Source organism: Octopus bimaculoides, chromosome 1, assembly GCF_046866305.1.
Source record: "Octopus bimaculoides isolate indiv1 chromosome 1, ASM4686630v1, whole genome shotgun sequence".
In the NCBI taxonomy this organism is placed as follows: domain Eukaryota; kingdom Metazoa; phylum Mollusca; class Cephalopoda; order Octopoda; family Octopodidae; genus Octopus; species Octopus bimaculoides.
Window position 1 is genome coordinate 110,763,242 of NC_142928.1, and position 22,587 is coordinate 110,785,828.

The 22,587-nt window shown below is 35.8% G+C and overlaps 1 protein-coding gene across 1 annotated transcript in view; it reads right to left on the reverse strand.

The window, feature by feature from the left end:
• The window catches only part of LOC106881422 (nucleoporin NUP188), a 475,282-nt gene that overhangs the window by 315,164 nt on the left and 137,531 nt on the right, over positions 1-22,587 (reverse strand). The gene's annotated exons all lie outside the window — the stretch shown is intronic.

The following is a 22,587-nucleotide window of genomic DNA, read 5'->3' on the forward strand; positions in this document are numbered from 1 at the left end:
AACCTCTTGACAGCTGGTGCAGGTTTGTTTATGTTCCTCTAACTTAAATTAGGTACTAACCAAAACTGTAGAATATATGGCTTTTAACATTGATTTCTAATAATGATAGAGGTTCACAAACTTTTGTGGAAAGGGTTTCACTGATTAAGTTAACCTCAGCACTACACTGGCACAATCATCATCATCATCATCATCATTTAATGTCCGTTTTCCATGCTGGCATGGGCTGGACGGTTTGACTGGAGCTGATAAGACTGGGACACACACACACACCATGCTCCATTGTCTGTTCTGGCATGGCTTCTATAGCTGGATGCCCTTCTTAACACCAACCACTATACAGAGTGTACTGGATGCTTTTAATGTGGCATGAATGTGATTTAGTACATAACAAAGCCTACATAAATTAATATATACACATGTATGTGTGTGTGTGTGTGCATGAGCGCATGTATGTATGTATCTATGTACATTCATCTTAATGAATTTTCAATTCTTCACATAAAAAAACAATCAAAAGTTTTGTTGAAAATTTCATGTTAAATCACTACATAAACTCTCAGCTTAAGGTTTCAAAAATAATTTCAAAAACTGATTAGAGCTGGTCTCATTGTTTAAAAACAAACTCAAAATAAAAAGACAACTGAAAGTTTAATGGGAAAAATATGCTAAGTATATTTTTATTTTATGTGTTTTCAATTTAGCTTGAAATCATAAATACATCTATCAATGAAAATATATTAAATAATAATAATAATAATAAACAATAAAAATGAAACGTCTTCATTAAGCAATACTAAATGAGCAGATATTTTATAGAATGAGAAGAATTCATTTTAAGTATTGGACGTACCCCAACCCCATAAATGATGCATGATACATGTTGACTGTATATGTCTTAAAAAAGTGAACATTTTCTTTCTTGACGTTTATTTAATTGTTAAATATGTGAGAAATCAGAAGAGGTTTCATTTTATTAAAAAATGAGTAGCTTCTATCTCCATGTGGAATAAACTCCAATATTTTTGAGAAAGAAAAATTTATTTGAGTTTGGTTTATCACCATTGATGGCTCAGGTTTTTAATGATTGAAGTTACTGAAACTCTACTATCATTTACTGTAGGACTAACAGTAGTACACATCAAAGCAATACTATGCACTAATGTGGAGATTTTATTATATATATATATTATGCTGCCACCACCACTTTATGTCAGCTCTCCATGTTTGTATGGGTTGAACATGCTGTCATAGTTAGAGTACTTTGGTGAGACCCGACTAGAGAGAGATGTCATAACCCTACACATTCTTTGCTCATGGTCTTACACATGCTAAAAGTACATTTGGAGATACACGCATATACTGACTGATACACATATACATACAGAAATGATATAGGTAAATGGAATCTAATATACTAAATCAACTCATTAATTACTAAGTAACTAATAAAAAAAATATGCTTTTGTAATCTAGGTACATACAGCTGCTCATTTTGCGTCATTATTATATTTTGACAATCTTTATTTTTTGTTACAAAGCTGACGCATCTATTCATTTTGCGCTTAATAAACTATTTATAAATCGTTTTTTGCTATTTTTGTTAAGAGATGGATAAGTCAGAAATTCGTACAGTTTTGAAATGTAAGTTCTTTTTTGGAAATACAGCATCACAGATAGCTTGGAACATTAATGGAGTATTTCACTGCGTGAAAAAGTGCCACACCCTAACAGTTGAGGGAACCCGTGGAAGAGGTAGGCCCAGGAAGACCTGGGCTGAGGTGGTGAGGCAAGACCTTCGTACATTGGGCCTCACCGAGGCGATGACTACGGACCGAGACCTTTGGAAATGGGCTGTGCGTGAGAAGACCCGGCAAGCCAAGTAAGATCGTTGCCAGTGCCCCTGGACTGGTTCTTGTGCGGGTGGCACATGAGATGCACCATTTTGAGCGTGGCCGTTGCCAGTACCGCCTGACTGGCTCCTGTAGGATTTTCGAGCGAGATCGTTGCCAGTGCCCCTGGACTGGCTTGTGCGGGTGGCACATAAAAGACACCATTTCGAGCGTGGCCGTTTTCGTGCGGGTGACACGTAAAAGCACCCACTACACTCTCTGAGTGGTTGGCGTTAGGAAGGGCATCCAGCTGTAGAAACTCTGCCAAATCAGACTGGAGCCTGGTGTTGCCATCCGGTTTCACCAGTCCTCAGTCAAATCGTCCAACCCATGCTAGCATGGAAAGCGGACGTTAAACGATGATGATGATGATGATGATGATATTACACAGCAGACAGTTTCAAATTGGTTTGCAAAATTTTGTTCTGGTAACTTTGACCTCACAAATGAGCAATGCGGTTGACCAGAAACAAAGGTGGATAGTCTTTTCTACTCTAGGCACAAAGCCTGAAATTTTTGGGGAGGGAGCCCAGTCGATTAGAACAACCCCACTACACAACTGGCACTTAATTTATCGACCCCGAAAGGATGAAAAGCAAAGTTGACTGCAGTAGAATTTGAACTCAGAGCGTAAAGACAGACAAAACACCACTAAGTATTTCGTCTGGCATGCTAATGTTTCCTGCCAGCTTGCTGCCTTAACAAAGGTGGATAATGATGAACTGAAAGCCACCGTCAAGTCAGGTGCATCTCAAAGTGCCTGTAAATTATTGTTGTTGTTTGATAAGCAAACAATACTGACTCACCTAGTTCAAATTGGTAAAGTGAAAAAGTTGGATAAGTGGGTTCCACATGAATTCAATGAAAATCAGAAACAGCAATGTTTGGAAGCCTGCATTATGCTACTTTCTCATGACAAAAATGAATCATTTTTGAATTGAATTGAATTGTAACATGTGATAAGAAAGACAACTCCAAACCACACATTGCAAAAATGACATTGGCGAAACTACAGGAGTTGGAGTTGGAAGCTCTCCATCATTCACCATACTCACCTGATCTTGCCCCCACTAACTACCACTTCTTCCAGAATTTGGATAACTTTTTGATAGGAAAAAAATTAAATTCTGGCAATGCTGTAAAACAGGCCTTCCGAGATTTTATTGACTAGATTGCCAGGCTTTTACAGTTCTGGGTTGGACAAGCTACTGCTGAAATGGCAGAAGTGTATTGACAATATGGGTGCATACTTTGATGAATAAAACTACTCCTTTTTCTTTTCTTGATAACCTAATACTAGAGAGGAATTTCTGGCAGTGAAATCCACATGACATGCCAATCAAAATTAAATCCATGATGATATTTCTTAGGGCTGTTACTTTGAATGCAAGTTTTCAGTTTCAGCTTACCAATGCTATACATATATCAGTAGTGAATAAAGGAGATGGATGGATAACTGATTCTTGAAATCTTTCTGAATTTTGAAAGCAACATTGTATCAACATATACTGATGAATTATTTAATGTGGCTGTAGATATAAATCAGTAATCTTTTTCAGCACTTCATAATTATCATGTGTTTAGTTAATACAAAAGAACACTGCAACAGAGTACGACTGGTTATCAAACAGTGTTTTGAACTAGATGTTAATGAGTGAAAGAAGTTTTTTAGGGTGAAATACAATTTAGAAATCGCAGCTGTTCTGAATTTAAACCCATTAGAATTCTTTTAAACACTCATTGTTAAGTAACAGAAGGAAAGAGAAGCATTTTGAGGCAAAATGTATGCTGAATTTCTAAAATTGAATCCAGTGTAAATTACATTAGGAGTTCACTCAAGAAGAGTTTCATAATCAACTGTTATATGAAAAAATATAGTTATTCAGTTCTCAAATTTCTGTCATCATCACTATCATTCTCTTTTTCTTTCTATGTCTCTCCACGCCTGTCTTGCAGACATTCCCAATGTCCTCCTTTCTCTTCTCTCTTTCCATGTGCATCTTGCATTCTCTATTGCATCATTCCATGAAAAGAAAGAGAGAAATATTAAAGAAACTGAAAGAGGAAGAAAAACTGAGTTTGATATCACACAAACATGTCACCACCACTTTTTTTTCTCTCTCTCTCTCTCTCTCTCTCTCTCTCTGTGTATTTCTTTCATTCTCTATTGTATTCTAGAGAGAGATTGCTACTTTTATGCCATTCTTAACAGAAAGCAAGGTGTCGTTTGAGGGAGATTTAGTTTCTATTTTTGCAAGTATATATTATACAACTATCTGGTCCCGTGCCGTAAAAAATGATGGCTAATTGTAGTATTTTATATACGAATAAGGTACAAAACCAAGTTTTTAGTTTAATAATTCTTTTATTACCAAATTTTTTGTGAAAAATCTATCCACAATTAACATCCCCTGACTGCTTTTAAAAGAATTTTTAAAGTTTTCCTTTAAGGCCACATAAAGCTGGCCATGACAAAATATGGGAGCTAGCAAGTAAATACCAACATTTTCGAAACGACATTTCCTTTCAATTACTGAAACCAACCTAAGCTCATGTGACTTAAAGCCACAAAAAGCTGTCCGTGCCTTATAGATGATGTTGTAAAAACTCCCTATTCAAAATTAATTACATAAATTTCTCAATATAAATAAATTAGGCACATGTATGAACTGTTAAATCTGTATTTATAATATACTTTTCAACTGCAGTCATTTTATATTTTTGATACAGTCAGGCAATAATTATTATCTCTAAGGAGTTTGTATATGTTTATGTTTGTGTAGATGTGTGTGACTGTAATAAATATTTGTAACACGACAGATAGAATATGGATGTTAATTCAAATTAATATACTTCTCAATGTAATCTAGTGGTTGTATTTTGAGATGTGACATCGATCATCGTTAATCACTGAAAGAACGCTGGTTAGTTTATGTATAGTTACTGAAAGAACACTGAGTAAAAATTTCTTAATATAAATAAATTAGGGACAGGTATAAACTGTTAAGATGTGTATTTATAATATACCTTTCAACTGCAGTCGTTTATATTTTTGATACACTCAAGAAATAATTATTTTCTCTAATGAGTTTGTATCCTCCACCAGTACCGGAAGTTCCTATCCTCTGTCATGCTTGGTTGTCTCCCGCGAACACCTCTAAGGGCCTAATGACCATCCCCACCCCTACCCAAGGTTTATCGATCATATAGCGCATAAAAATGGTGTAGTGTATGTAGGTTGTAGGTTATTGTTTGTTTATGAATTCTGCCAATGCAAGCTTTCTTTTCAGGTACATGACACTGCTGTCCCTCATCCCAGGGTCTCACACGCCCACACATCCCACACCCTCAGAGTTGGCACACTGAAAGGTATGTTTGGTGAGATTGTTGAGATGCTTGAACGGAGACGTGTAGATTTGTGCTGCATCCAAGAAGGTGGAGAGGAGGTTCCGCTAGGTTCCTCACAGGCAAAGAACACAGGTACAAGATTTTCTGGGCAGGGAACACTGACGGGGTCAGGGGCATGGGTATACTTCTTGCGGGGGGAAATGAGTTGATAAGGTAATCAAGGTAGTCAGTGTATGTGACAGAGTACTTAAGATTAGATTAGTGCTTCACCTTAGGTTGGCTACCATTATCTCAGCCTATGCCCCTTAACTGGGGCTACCGGATGGGCAGAAAGACCAATTTTATGATACCCTATTGCAAACTACCTCGTTGACAAATGACAGGAACCTCTCTTTGTGGCTGGCGATTTCAATGGACATGTTGGACAACATGCAGGGGGCTTCCATGGCGTACATGGAAGCTATGGCTTTGGTTCCCGAAATGAGGAGGGAACCAGACTGCTGGAGTTCTGTGATGCAAATGATCTTATGGTTTGCAATACCAACTTCAGGAAACCTGCCTGTCACCTAGTCACCTAGGCAGACACACAAGCCAAACTGACTATATCCTCACAAGAAAAAGGGAAAGAGGACTGCTTATAAATGCGAAAACCTTCCCAGGCGAAGAATGTACCCCTCAACACAGATTAGTAGTTAGCGACTTTGGGATCAGGGCTAAATGGATGCCCAGAAGTAGACCAGCCTGGAAGAAAAGGGTCTAGAAGTTTAAAGATCCTGCAAATGGACAGAGATTTAGAGACATGTTACTTGAAGCCTTCGACGAAATAGAAGGGGATATAGCATCACATAATGTGGAAGACAACTAGAGGTTTCTATGGGACAACCTGCTGAGAGTTGATGACCAGATCTGTGGATGGTGCAAAGTCTCCTCTTGACCCAAAGTAACGTGGTGGTGGAACAATGTGGTTGACAGGTCTATTAGACAAAAGAAACAGGCTTGGAAGGGCTGGAAGAACAGAGGTAGCAATGAATTGTATCAGACTGCCAGAAGGGAAACTAGGCAACAGGTTTATTTAGCCAGAGGAGAAGCAGATAAGAAAAAATGTGCCAATGTTCTGCGCCGTGAGGACCAAAGACTTGAGGTATTTCGTGTTGCAAGACAGTGTGTGAGAGAGAATTGTGATGTCGTAGGAGAGAAATGTGTCCACATGGATGATGGCTCACTTGCACTAAATGAGGCTGCAAAGAGGGGGGTTTGGAGACGCCACTATGAAAGGTTGCTTAATAAAGAGAATGAATGAGCTTTCAAACAGAATTTTGAGATAAGTTATTTTCATGGTAACATGGCTAGTATGTGTCTACGTAGCAACACATTTTAATGTTTGTTGTTTCCAAATTTATAACAGAAATTATGTTTTAATTTAATGAGTAAGAAAGCACAACAATTTTAAAATAGTAAAAGAAAACCCTTCGCTTGTCATATGGGTTTGTTGTCTTTGTTTACACTAATAAAATGATGCCTCCTCTTGCTTTTAGTCAGTCATTTCCTTCCAGTGCAACCCATCTAGTTTTGCAGTATACCCCACTACAAAAGAATCCAAGATTATGATATATGTAATATTAGATAAAAAAAAGTATATATATATATATAAAATCTCTGACACTGATCAAAATATAATTCTTGAAAATGCATTTAAAAAAGATTAAGGATGATCTGCCTCATAAAATATCCAAAAATGTTATCAGATAATATCTGAGACAGTAAATGTCACTTTGTATAAGAAAGTTTTCTTAAATAATAACAGCTGAACGAAAAAGAGTTTTTCATAAGTGATGATAAATAGCCATTAAATGTGTTTTCAATGAGACTTCCTCTAGTTGTCCAACAACACTGGAGGGGCTAAGTTTTATAGTGCTGACTACTATGTTGTTCCTGAACACTTCTCAGAGCTAATATAACTAAAGCAAAGTTAATTATTCATCAGAAGTAATGTATTTAGCGAACACTATTTTTTTTATTACGAACAAATGTTCAATCCTTTGTTTCCTGCAGATAAGAGTTATATGTCACAAATGTCAAATGCCAGCAAATACTTATACAAAACAATTTCAATAAAAGACGGTCTTCATGTAGATTTTGAACTCACTAAACCAAACCATGATACACATTTGAGCTAAGTTTCTCAGAAATTACCTTAACAGAAGTGTCATAAAAAGAATTTGATGTTTTCATATAACCCGAGGACTAAGAACCTTACAAATTTCTATTATTGTTTGACTCACAGACCATAAATGAACTTTCCTAAATGAGAAAATTATTATATTTCAGCAGATTCTTTTTTTTTTTGAATGCTTTGATAAAAAAGATGTTTATGAAATAAAGCAAGTTTGTAGATAGTGCTTTTATGACTTCTTTGATGAAATTTTTAAGACTGATGTCCATAAAAGTCATCAAGTGATTATTATTTAAATGAGTAAACATTTTTTACAGGCAAGGTATCAAATATTACTTCATGGACCAACAGTTTACTAATCTTTTGGTTATAAGGAGAACATAAAATATTGCATTAAAGCAGTAAGATTGTTTTTAAGCTGTATAGCTAAACAGATGGGAATGATATGTTAAGGAGACTGAACTCAACATACAAACAATGAAACACATAGCAATTTAAAAATGATATTACTTATTTCTATCCTGTGGCACCTATTTATAGCAGATGCACTGGGCTATATGTACAATAAATGACCAGGACATGAATGCTCAAAAAAAAAAAACAACCTCTTAGCTGATTATCTAGCACCCTAACAACATGATTGCCCAATTCCTCTCAGAAAATATTTGTAAGCTTGTGAGCAGAGAGGAAATGTTGATTAGGTGTGTGATACAGCTGATCCAATCCCTGAATCATGAAACAGAAAGCCTCCTGAAAAGACAGTGGTGCTGCATTCGCTTGAATTATATAAACCAACTTCCCCTCAAGTATTAAGAAATGGGATCATGATTTTAATCATTCTGAAATGAGCTCTTGAATTTTGTTAATTTTGAAATTAGAGCCTAGCCTTCTTTTCCACCCCTAAAATATGGTATTGAAATGAAGTAAACCCTGCTTTCACAGGAGTAGACACAATAATCATTCTTGAACTTTTTGAAATAAAATTCTGAATAGTTACTATTTGGGATTTAGTAAAACTACTTATAAAAAACATCAAAAAATTTTAATTAGATTATGTAAAAATATAGCCATTGGAATTTAAGCAATTTCTCATAAAAGAATAGTAAAAATAAAAGGCTAAATGCTGACAAGATTTGAAAAGATAAAGGAGCTTAGAAGAATTAAAATGTCAGACATATACCAGTTGAATTTGTAAAATCAAAAGAAAATGAAAATTTAATATTAGCAGGTGGAATAAACAACAATAAATTACCATTGATAAAAGGATAAAACTTGAACCAAATTATAGCCTTGATATTCTAGATGTAATATTTTACTTCTGATTGCAACCATATTACCCATAACTGACACATTAGGAAAAGAACCAACTCCACAGCTCTCATCATGGTAATTAATTGATTAATGAGCCATGGTTATTTGTGTAATATATTTGCGAAACTAAATGTGATCATATCTAGACAAAGAATGAAAATGAAACAGCAAGTGTAAGAAAGGAATTAAAACTTAAGTCCCATTTCCTCTGGTTAATGCTAAAGAGCATTATTGCAGTTATGGCATCCTCAGATTATGATCATATATGTCTACAATATGCACTTGAGAAGGCTTCATTCTATTAGCATGCGTTTTTTTTTTTTGCTAAGCTTTAAATGTAGGAAAGTGGTGTACAATGAACAGTTGTTTGTTAATCAAATTTAATGAACATGTCCATTAAATTACAAATCTTTAGGTAAGACTGAGGGTAAATGACATAGTATTAAGATACATCATCATGATTATTAACAGGAAAAAAGATGACGAGGGTTGCATGTTATGAGAAACATAACTAGATATTATTTATGCAGGAAGATATACTTTTTGCAAACATTCATGAAATAACTTAAACTATCATGTTTTGGAGGTTTCAATGGAAAAGGAAGTTTGGTTGAATGTAGACAACTGTGCACAGAAGATTAAGGATGAAGAGTAAAGAGTAGATTATTTGTATAAAAATGTTATTAGGATTAAGTGAAAAGACCATAATATGAAGAGAAATGAGGGAAACAAAAATGAACTCTAAGATACATCAAAGATAAAAATGTAAGACAAAAATCAGTCAATATATATTGTGTTGGAGTAACATAACAAGAAACTTATGACCTATTAGATGAGTAAAGCCAATAGGCAAAGTCTGAGTCTGTGATGTAAGGGAGTAAGTCACTGAAAGATTTTGCTCTGTGAAAACTATATGCATAATCGCTAAGAGGGGACAAAAACTCAATATGATAAAGGTCTGAAACTGAAATTCAGTGAAAAGATCCTAATCAAAGAGGTACAATTTTAAAGTCTTATTGGACACTGAAATTTGACGTCAGAAATAAAATGTGTCAATAGTGTGAGGCAAGAAGCTAATTAAAAAAAGAAATTCAAATATTATTCATGACTTCTATCATCACCTATTGTTTTAGACAAGTAACTTGTAATATGTATTTGCATAGTAAATATAACAACACAACCTTCTTTGAGAATATAGCAGCAGCAAACAGAAAGTTATATTTGTGGTCATTTTGTCTTCCTTTCTCCACATCTTAAACAACCAAACTAAATTCCTATATTTTCAGAGATGTAAATAGCTACATATCTACAAAATGAGGCACAATACCTGTTGTAAGAATTAAGCCAATACCTGCATGGTCATGAAGAATTGAAACTCTAATACAGCCATTTTACATACTCCCAAGTAAGACACACATTACTATTTGCTTTAATCTGCATGACTGTCAATAGGCTCCACAACAGGGTTAACACCCTGAAAACAGAATGCAAATATCCAAATTTTCAAATTTTATGTTAGCAGGGAAAATAGATGTAAAATAAACAACTCCATAACTTTCAAATGTCTCTACAATTTTATAACCAGTCAAGTGTGAGGAGCCATTGCTTTTTCTGGCAGGCTATGAGTACATAAGATATATATCTTGAGTGTAGCTGCTTTATATTTTAAACTATATTTGAAACAATAAATATATTCAGACCATTAATTTTCAAGTGCAGAAGAAAAAAGAATCTAATAAAACTAATGAGCAATCTTTCAAATACCTTTATCACAACAGCACAATACATTTTCACCTTTCATCTCACAGAAATCAAACTAAAGAGGAGCTATTTGCCACACAATTGCCCACTGCTTGGAAAATGGATTTGTGACAATTTCTCTGAAGTATATTTGAACATCTAACACAGACTTTTATGATTAAAATGATTTTAAAAATCTTGATATATTGGGAAAGGGGGAAAGAGAACTAGAAGGAACTGCTTGAACGTAAACAAAATTTAATCTTTGAATCTGTTGTGATGTAACTTTGTCATTAGAAACTTAATGAGAAACTGGAGTCAAAATGATAATAGCTGATCTTGTACTTTCATTATAAGTGAGAGTGAAGATAAGATGATCCCACTTAATCACATTATTTTACAACTACTTCCAGGTCACTTAAGTTAACTTAAAAATATGACAAAAGCTTTGCTTGTTTTCGCCATTTAGTGTTTGAAATTCCAATTTCAAAATAAGAAAGAAAATCTTGAAAATAATACAATGTTCACATTAGTAAAAGAAAACAGTAGTTTCTCTAAGCAAATTCATGAAAAGGGAGTGGTCCTTTTAAATATATATGCTTAACATTTAGTCAAACATAATATTTTACAATTAAAGAGTAGAGTGAAACTTGCAGATAAAAGTGTCAACTTCAATAAAATGCACAATTTAAAAAACGGGCTTTGAGACAATTTTAGTTTTGAAACTTTTACACAAAATGTATAAAAAAATTTACCACATAATATGAGGAAGCTGCTAATTCTGGCACATGTCAAGAGGTTAGATCCTCGTCCTTGAATTAACTATTGTAGTTCAAAATACTGAGCTCTATTTACAAATTCTCAATGTTTGCAATGAAGTGTGAACTCAATGGTTACATGGCATAAGACAAGACTGGAGACATCGTTTTACACATAGTTCAATGTAAAACGAAGTAATTAAATAACTTATGAACTAACTATCTAGTCTCCAGTTTTTCTATATGTACTTTGACCTTTCTAACTATGGAGACCAGACTAGGATATGTTAAATAAAAAATAAAGATTTATTTGAAATTAGAAATTATTTCTTTACAACATTGCATGTTTTCTTCCAAAGGAGAGCATATATAGATATTATAGGCAGTTACCACATTACTTTATTAATCTGGCATCATTGCTTAGGCTAAGCTAAATGTTTCATTGAAGGAGTTTCAATTTTAAGTTGCAGTTGATAAATAGTTTGTAGGTAGAGGTTCCAAAGATTTAGAAATTCTGTTGGATAGTTAGCAACTTCATTTTGATAGATAACTGCATCAATTGATTTGTTAATATAAATCATTCCCTGGAATATTTTTGAATATTTTTTTGGTCCTTAAACTTAACTGTCAGATTGCTTTGGTACCAATACTGCCTTTTCACACAACCAAGTAAAGTCTTTGTGGCAATAACTAAAGTTAGTAAATACTTTTTCTATTAATTCGTTAACACTGCATTGACTGTAAATATAAATTCATTATCAGAATCCATGGGAATTTTTCCTTCACCAAACAGACCTGAATTACAATCACCTTAAGTTGTTGCTCAAGTTAGTAGTAAGATTCAAGGTATTAATTTTGCACCAGTAACAAGATGATTTGAAGTATGCTTGAAATTCATCAGCTTCTGTTCCCTTAAATAAAACTGATGGTGTCTGGTGAAAACTACCAGATAGCAGTCACACAATCCAGCAAAATAATTTGGTTTCTTACATCATGTAGAGTTCTGCTCACGGCATTGTACATTCACCCCAGTCTGTAAGTTCACATCTTTTAAATAACTCCTCTCATACCAGAAATCTTAGTAATTTTATGAACAACTTCATCATGACTAGTTAAATCCATAGGAAATTTGAATGAAGAATGTAACCTTTATGCAACAGTGCCACAGATAAACCAGAAGTTAATGCTACAGTAATTTTATTTGACTTGCAAACTAAGTTCAGTAAAAAATTTAAGAGGGAAGTTTTTCTGGTGGCATCAGGAGTATCCCAAAAGTAGATACGTCCATTCTGTTCAAGCATAAATAAAAACTCAAAAACAACCACAACAACTACCATTGCTGCTTCTTCTGAGTTCAGGGCCCAAACCACACAAAGATATGCTCAAATCACATAAGCATTCATGCATGGATATAACTGAACGATGCATACACAGAAACTAATTTGATTAATAACATACAAACATTACCATAGAAAACGAAATGTACCAAGTACAAGAACCTACATTGAGATACAGATAATAAAGAGCACATAAAAGCATTCACTGACAGTAATAAGATGTCAATCAAATGGACCTTCCTGAAACTTCAACTCTTGTCTTTTGCCTTATTTTACTTAGATCTCTTTAACAACCCATTCCACAGTAACACCTACATGTGCACACACATAAGTGCACCAAAATCAGTACTGGATATAAACCTGACATATTCTAATATATTAGAACCAAAACAAATCCCGTCACCCAGCACTATCTACACAACTTAGCAACATCTTCAATAAAAAACCTAAAGAGACCCAGACTAGGTAAATGTGAGGTGCTAATGTTTTGAGTACATATGTATAATCAATAAATATGTCTCTGAGTTACTTGTCTCCAATGATATGAGCCTGGCTGTTCTTGCTAGACCAAATGAAACAGACTAAGCTCTCTGTAGAGATGATTGCTAATACTATGAACCTTTAAGGCCCTTTTCCATATTGATATGAGTTGAATGGTGTGACAGGATCTGGGAAGCTGCAGGACTGCACTGAATTCTGTCAGCTTAGGGATAGTTTCTGTGGCTGGATACCTATCCTAATATCAATCATTTTACAATGTTCATTGGCTGCTTTTCTTGTGTAATGTCACTAGTGAGGTTGCCAAATAACTTGCATGACAAGAAAAGAAAAAGAAAAAACCCTCAAAAGAGAAGCAGGGAGCAGTGTATTTGAGAAATGGGAAGGTGGCTTTATGCTAGATATTGAGAAGTTGAAGTATGATAGAGGGACAAGCATTTACTATAGAGGAGATACATAGCTATCCTGTATTATATAAGGTTGAGAGTAGCTGGAAAGAAGATAAAAATGATAGTGATAGGGTGCAGGAACAAACTCTCAGTACACAAGAGGGTGTGTATAAGAGAAAATATGAACAGGAGATCAGATCAAAAAGATGGGAGACAGGAAACAAAAGTAGGTGTGGGTAACTTCATAGGAGTGTGAGAGAAAAGTAACAGACCATTAAAGATGGGGGCAGTGGTGATGTAAGGGTGGAGGTATGGTTGATGAGAAATATTGGTAAAAGGTAGGTATGGTGAGAGAGGTAGAAGTGGCTCAAGAATGAGGATAGATCAGAAAGCAGTGGAATGATGTGCAAGGTGATGTGCAGAAATCGAGATAGATGCCTGATGCACACAAGGATGGCTATAGAGTGGGGTGACAAAGTTGGGGTTGGAGGGAATTGATGACAGATATGAGAGGTTGTAGAGAATGATAGCAGATATGAGAGATGTCAAAGATGAAACATTGCAGGTCAAGATGTAGCTCCGAGGAGAGGGAAAAACAACAGAAGGCACAGAAAGAGGGTGATTAGAAAAGCATGCAGGAAGAGGTGATATCCAGAATGAGGAATGGATGTTAATAGGAGGTGGTTCCAAGGCTTGAATGAGGCAAATAGTAACAAAAAAAAAAGGAGGTGGATGAAATATGGGCTGATTCTGCTCTCTCAAGTGATTACAGAAGCCAAGTATTGCTATATTGAGAAGAGTAACAGAGAAATGCTTGTTAGGCAGATAAAACATGGGGAATGCTTAACAGGGCAGACTGAGACAAAGGCAAAGCCCAGCACATACAGACATAAGCAAAATGCTCTTAGAATCTCATTTTCACAGTAACTGACAGCTCCTCTCAAGTACAACAAATCACCAATCATCTCAGTTCTGTCATCTCTCCCACAAGGCTCACAATTTTGAGATTAGCCTTCACAGCTTAGTCCCATGTCATCTTGAGTTTCTTCCTTTCACAAGTTCCATCCACTTCAACACATGAATTTTGTCATACACATGCTGATGTTGCATATCCAATGGAGCATGCAAGCTTCATTTCTTTCTAATGTTTACTTGTCTTTTGTATTCAGGTCCCATGTGTCACAACCATGTAGTTTTGCAGTTCATACACAAGCATCATACAATCTGCATTTTCTTTTGAGAGCAAGCGACATTTTATCGTCAAAAGAAGTTAATAGGTCTCTAAATGTTCTCCAATCAATTCTTAGTCTAACTACACTTTCAAAACATCCTCCTCTACAGCTAATTAGGTTACCTAGGTAACAGAAACTATTTACTACCTCGAGGGATCCTCAAGGAGCATTTAAAAAAATCTATTTCCTGTGTGCCTCTTCCACATAGAAAAACAACTTACTCTGTTAACTTTCCTGTTGTTCCACTGCACCACTTGCATGTCCATAATGTGCATAAGGTATTTCTGCCTACATATTCAGCAGGGCTATTTACCTGATGGGAGTAGAATTCTGGCAGTTTTCCTGCTTACAAGAATTTTAGTCTTTGCTCTTTGATTCCAGATTTTGCATGCACATCTGTAATTTCTTTTCTAATTCTACTACAGATAATGCAGATGTGAGAACTAGTCATTCCCATGTAGTAGTTCCCAAGGATAACCACTCTTAAATTTCTCTGGTGTGGGTTGGACAACTATGGTGACCAGGAGACTGGTGAACTACCTGTATTCTAAATACATATATTTTTCCATGATTCACCAAAAAGACTCTTCCAACCAAATCTATATATTGTTATATTTTCAGTTAAAATAATACAAATTTTTCAAACAAGATATCAAAAAGACAGTACCTCATCTGATATAAAGTTTGAAATAAATTGTGGAATTACTAACAATTTGAAGATTAATGAATGATGGAAAATTGAAAACATTATTGTAAAATTTAATTTTCTTTCTTGTCATTACCAAAACATTTCAAATATTTGTTATTTCAGTTTGTCTTATTGTTTTATCAACTGGCACATGATGAGTTTCTAATTTTACGGGTCACACCTGATTAATTAGATAGCATCATAATAGCAAGTAATGTCAAATTTATCTTCAATTATATTAATAAGTTGTGAAAATTGATTGCAGTTTATAATCCCAGAAGCCCTTTATATCATTGTTGAACAAAAGATTTAATTTCTTCATGAGTGTCTACTTCTGCATTCTATTCAAGTTATGTGACTGTGTGTACATAGACTTCTTGCTTTGATTTACAATCATGACATAAAATTCATCTGATAACTGACATCCATTTATATATTTTAGCTTAAATACATAATTACCCCACTTGTAACCAAGTAACTTATGTAATTACTAATGCTGGCTGCTGTTAACTATTATTTTCTTTCCTGTCCACACCTATTTGGTTCGTTTCTAAACAAATTACATTTTCATTCATTTATCATTCTCACTCTCTTATAACTGGATATGTAACTTTCTGCATTATTTTTCTCACAAATTCAACTAAAGCAATTACTGATCTCTTTCCCTTGACGATTTAGTTTTTCTTTTTGTATTTGATGTTTGTGTCACATGGTAAGGATCATGCTTGCCTACAATTTTAAATATTTACAGGATTTGTAGTTGCATAGCTGAGATGCAAACAACCAACTATTATATGATACAGGTTCGTTTGCTCGAACATCTTACTTTATTAACTCATAAAGTCCTGTTGTGCTTTCCTCTAGATAAATCTTCCAATCCTGCTAGAAACTAGAGATTTTTATGAAAATGCAGTCAGTTCAGTATAAAAGCCATAAGAAATAAATATTGCATGAATTTCTAAATTTGATGATAGACTACAATAATTGCTGATGTATATTATGGCTTTACTTGTTGAGTTTTACTGCTGTCATGTCACTGTCACCTGCCCAAGTAAGTTGAATAAAGATATGGAATTTGATTATAGGTGTTTTCACATATATTTACAAGATTCCTGTGTGGACACTGATTCTTTGTAACAGGGTTGAACTTGCACTCCTGTAGTCTCTGCAATTTGGATATTGCACAACTCTTATTAGAAATTGTATTCTGAGATATGCCTTAATCTCCATTGCTGTAAAGATCATGTTCCCCTATTGGCACACATATCTTGTGGGCTCACTGCTCATCTTGACAAAAATTTCTTCAGGAAAAAAATTGAAGAAAATATGCAGCAGACTTTGCAAAATTCAAAAGGATTTGTAGGGTCTGCATCACTAAATGAAATAATTGATGCAATGATCACTGCTGCCCAGAATTGATAATCGCAATACCATCTGGCAGTGGGGGCTAGAGGCTTCATTGAAAGGAAAATGACAGCGCTTTCAAGAGAAGATTTGCGTTTTCAAGCTCGGAACTGAGAAAACTGATAAGGAGGATACAAGAGGTGGTTGAAAAAGCCAGCTTCTATGTATGGCTGAAGTGGGAAGACCAAATATGGCTTGAAAGTCATAACATGCCTCGGTGAGACAGGCTGCCACTGAAGTGACTTCGCGCCCTCCATTGTCAGTTAAAGTTTAGACAGTGTCATGTGACAACTTGCTGGAGCCTAGCAGCAGGAAGTTTAGACAGTGTCATGTGACAACTTGCTGGAGCCTAGCAGCAGGAAGTTTAGACAGTGTCATGTGACAACTTGCTGGGGCTGCCTACTGGACCCTAGCAGGGGGAAAATTTAGACAGTGTCACGTGACAACTTGCTGGGGCAGCCTGCTGGAGCCTAGCAGCAGGTATAAAAAGAGGAATTTGACATGACAATCAGTCGGATGCTGACACTCGTTGATGCTGCATCGAAGAGGCCAGGGAATAGAAGAAAGAAGACATGCACCCAACACCAGAGCTGAAGACACCTCCGAAAGGGGGGGGGGGCGCCACGTCAAAACGGTAGAGGAGTAGGGGCCGAAACCGGACGTGGTTCCTCCTGATGATGTCTTGAGCTAACTGGATCCTATAAAGGAGCTGTTGTGGTAGCAGACCACGAAACATGGTTGAAATTCCTAGATTGCTGGTAGGTACAAACGACACCGAAATATCAGCAAGAAACAATCCAAAGAAATTCACTGAATGAAGAAACAGAAACACATATGGTGGCAAATAAAAGATCCTCCCAAAATAAGGTTAAACTTTGTTTCTTGTACAGAAGCGTACTTAGTTCTTGTTTCTTAGCCCCAAAATACACTTAATGAACATGCATTTCAGGATTTGGTAACAGTTGCAGTTATTTGCAGTAAAATTTTTCAAAAGTGCAATAGATTTTGGTAATAGCAGAGTTTATTAAATGTGAGGAATAAACACACCACCAGTATTCTCATGGTCTATAATGGTGACAACTATTTCAATGTAATACTCATTTACTGAAATTACTTATCTTCTTAGATATGTAATTTCATATTACATATCTTCTCGTAGCACTCAAAGAAAGGTGTTGTGTGGTGGTGATCTTTTAGTTGTGATGGGAGTGGGCAGTCACTGGCATTAGTGTTTTGAGTTCTGGTGAAGTAAACTTGTTTCACAGAACTAGATTGATGCTTGCTATTTAAGCAATGTGGTTGTGGATTGTTAATGGGTTGGATGTGGCACTGAAGAAGGAGCAATAATGCCTGAAATATGCATATACACTAATTAACTTGTTTTTCTATCTTCAATCACGTTGTCTATAGAGACGTATTTGTATATGAAACATCATAATTTTCAGTTCTAGATCTAAATTCAATAGAAAATCATAAGAGATACACTTAAAAGTGATTAAATCACACAGCTAACACAAAAAGTAGGACACAGTATTGCCTTATACACTGTTGTTCCTACCAGCAGTTAAAATTCTTTTATATCTTGCTTGGTTATTTTCTGTGTCAACATTTCAACTATTATTGATTGTCTTGTGCTTGGAATTCAGCAATACCACAACATTACCTTTTAAGATGTGTCTGATCTCTGGATGTCCCTCAGTATTCTGCGGGCTAAAGAGTTTTATAATACATCTACTTTTGCTTTTGAACTTCTGCACATAGCATATAATGCATAACTTCTTATTCATTAAAAAGATAAGGAAGACTGAAGCAGAGTGAGTAACTAAGCTTTTGGCATTGATTGAAAAAATTAGCAGAAAGTAAACAAAGAAATTTACCAAATGGGAACTGTGTATGGCTAAGGAATTCTAAAGATGAAATGACATGATTATTAACTAATTACTTCTATAATAAACATGAAATTCTGTCTGTCAGGGACCCCTGTATCTCAGTCTACATTTGCTCTACATAGACATATTATACACTTTTGGAGTTATGATGATCCCAGGATTGAAACTTTGCCCTTCATTTGGTCCGTGAACATCCAGCATTAAGATCAGATTTAAAAGCATTTGGTTTGCAGAAAAAGCTTGGCTGATTCATGCCATCTTGGTTGACATTTGTCAGATGATGTCAGAGATCAAGGAGAAGATAAATGGCATTTGTATCATTAATTTTACATTGGGATAAGAACTTTGGGACAAAATGTCCAACAGTTGGAATTCAACTTGGGACAGGAACAATAGAATGATTGCATTACAGAATTAATTGTCATCTGTTCTTAACTTCTCATCAAACACCAGTAGGGCATATAGTCATTATAGACATATCATAGCCATGCTATTTACTTTCACTTTGGGCCGCTTAAAAGAGTGCGGCTTTTAAGCTAGTATATTTATGAGATTACATCATGAAACAGTCATTTTAGACATTTAAAAACATGCAAAGCCTTTTCATATACTGCTTGAAAGTATTGTCCATTAAGAAAATCCCAAAAATTCTGTTGCAGTTCAGTGATTTGGTACTGATATACTTTCACACTCTATCTCTTCAATGGTGTCAGTGGTCAGACCATGAAAGTGCAAAGAGAACTTTCTGTCAATTTCATAATAAACAATTCTATTGAGAAATAAATGAAAAATAAATAAAACAGATTTTTGTGTGTTCTTCCTTGGTTAAAAAAGACTTTTTCATTATGTAATTTGCTTGAGTTTAACACACAATCTAAGATCATTTATCAAACATTTATCATCGTTTAATGTCCGCTTTCCATACTGGCATAAGTTGCATGATTTGACTGAGGACTGGCGAACCAGATGGCTGCACAAGGTTCCAATCTGATCTGGCAGAATTTCTACAGATGGATGCCCTTCCTAACACCAACGACTGGCATAGGCCACAAGTTACGATCTCAACTGGCTTGCCGGGTCTTCCCAAGCACAGCATATTTCCAAAGGTCTCAGTCATTAGTCATTGCGTCGGTGAGACCTAATGTTTCAAGGTCGTGCTTTACCACTTTTTTACACAGCTATCCTCATCCATTCTCGCCACATGACCATACCAGCACAATCGTCTCTCTTGCACACCACAACTGATGCTTCTTAGGTTCAACTTTTCTCTCAAGGTACTTACACTCTGTTGAATATGCATACTGACATTACACATCCAGTGGAGCATACTGGCTTCATTCCTTGCGAGCCTACGCATGTCTTCAACAGTCACGGCCCATGATTCACTGTCATGAAACATGGCTGTTCATACACATGTGTCGTACAGTCTGCCTTTTACTCTGAGAGAGAGATCAAATAACAGAATAATTCAATATATGCAAAAAAAAAGAAAGAAAATGAATGTAAAATAAATTAACAAATATATCTGCACACACACACACATATATTCATATACTGAAGCAGTCAACCCTCATCTGCTTCTCATGTAAGGGATCTCTTATTTCACATGGCTTCAAAGATACAAAGGGACCAGACAATATGCTGACATGCAAATTGACAACAAAAACACTACTGACATATCTTTCATATAAGTGATCACTCGTGTAAATAAACATACAGACACACGTGTATGTGCACACACACACACAATGAGCTTTCAGTTTGTGGATCAAGACCATTCATAAGGTTTTGGTTAACAGGATCTGAAGTAGAAGATACTTTCCCAATGTGCCGTGCTGTAGGACTGAACCAAAAACCACAATAGTAACCATACAAATTTTAGTCATTGACTTCATTCACAAAGAAACAAAAATGTCTTTTGTGAATCCATATGAAAACTAGAATGAAAGAACATGAAAAAAGTAAGGAAGACAGAAGCCAACATGAGTATCACAACACAGTCATAAATACACACCTACATATCACCACCCCAACATCATTTAATGTCTGTTGTCTATGCTGGCAAGCTGGAGAGCTGTACCAGGCTACAGTTTGATTTGGCATGCCCTTCCTAATGCCAACCACTTTACAGAATGAGTTGGGTGCTTTTGCACAGCATTGCAATAGTGCTATTACATGGCACCAGTATAGGACTCTTGCAAGCCAATCCTCCTCACGAGGAAGACCAGCCTTAACATTCCTGTTGTGGAGTACAGGTCTTCTTGAGTACAGTAAGGCACCAGATATCCTGGTCTTTTGTCATCATGCCTGAAAGCTTCAGCATTCTTAGGTCATCCGTCAGTACTTTGTCCCATGCCTTCCTAGGTCTCCCACTTTCACATGTGTCCCATCTACTTTGAGATTGGCATGTCTTTATGAAGCTGTTGACATCCAACTATATCACATGACCAAACTAGTGCAGTCTTCTCTCTGGCACACAGCATCTAATTCCTCTAATGCCTAACTTTTCAAGTCACTAGCACTCTGTTGAACATATACACTTACATAATTCATCCAACAGAGCACACTTGCTTCATTCTTCTCTAACCTTCATAAATTTTCTACATTCAGGGTCCACATCTCGCTACCATGTAGAATTGCTGTCTATTATACATGGATCGCACAATCTTCCTTTCACTCAGAGAGAGAAACATTTTGTAGTCAACAGAAGTAAAAACTCTCTGAATTTCTTCCATCCTATTCTAGCTATCATCCTATCTGTGCATCCTCTCCCACTATTAATTTGGTTCCCTAAGTACTAGAAATTATCTACTGAACCACCAGGGCATTTGAGAGAAGCAATTTCCTGAGACTGTAGTTTTTTTTTATGGATCCTGTCCATCTTCCACATACAAATACTACTTTATTTGATAATCTTCCTATTAATCCACTGCACCTCCTGTATGTCCATAGCTTACACTGGGTACACCAAATGGAGTTCCTACCTACACCTTTCCTACAAATTGAACAGGGCCAAGGGGGTAGGGTCCTGTCTGTTTTCTTGTTTACTAATATATAGTAAGTTCATGTAGAGATAGAGGTAAAAGATTCCAAACAAGTCTAAGTAAATTAATCTGGTCTATTAATGACAAAAACGAAGACTATACTATTAATTGTGAATTAATTAGTACCACAAACCATACAGACCAGGAACTGATAAATGTGACCTTTGTATAGGGCTTTCCTATAAGGTGTTATCCACCCCTGATTGGAACTCTCCCGTATGACATGTACGCATGCTCAGTGACTTGCTTTAACAGTTGCAATCAGCTGAATGCACATTGCCAGTGACATTTGACATAATTACCCACACTCTGTGGTCAGGATTCTTTTTTTGGTTTGATGTCGGTATCGAAGGGATTACCAGACACCGGACAATACAGTGAGAGCAGCTTTCACTCACATCGTGGTATTCAATGCTGTGTACGTGTCTGTCGTGGTAAAATATGCCACTCCTTAACTGTTGCTTTGCTTTCATCCGTAGCACGAGGTAATTATGTCATTATCTGTGAAATTCGGCAACTTACAAAGATCTTTAGATCAGGCAATACTTCACCGAGAGGAGATACTTCAGACTTATCGTCCGATGAATTTACTTTGTTGACATATCGACAGAATTTTTATACCTTTCAAGCTTTCAATCAAGTCCGCCTTTCTTCCAGTAACATACTGTCCATATAATCTTAAATATTTCTTTAACTCAGGCACAGTAAGTACTTCAATAGCTGAATCATCAAGCTGCTTTATATCCATAAGACGTAAAACAATAACAATGGCGTGGGTTAGCCTCCGGAAGTTTAATTATCTACATGGAGCGTCGCCTAGCCAAGGGAGATAACCTACTTATAGGAAATCCCTATAGAAGAATTACACCACATTTTTTTTACAT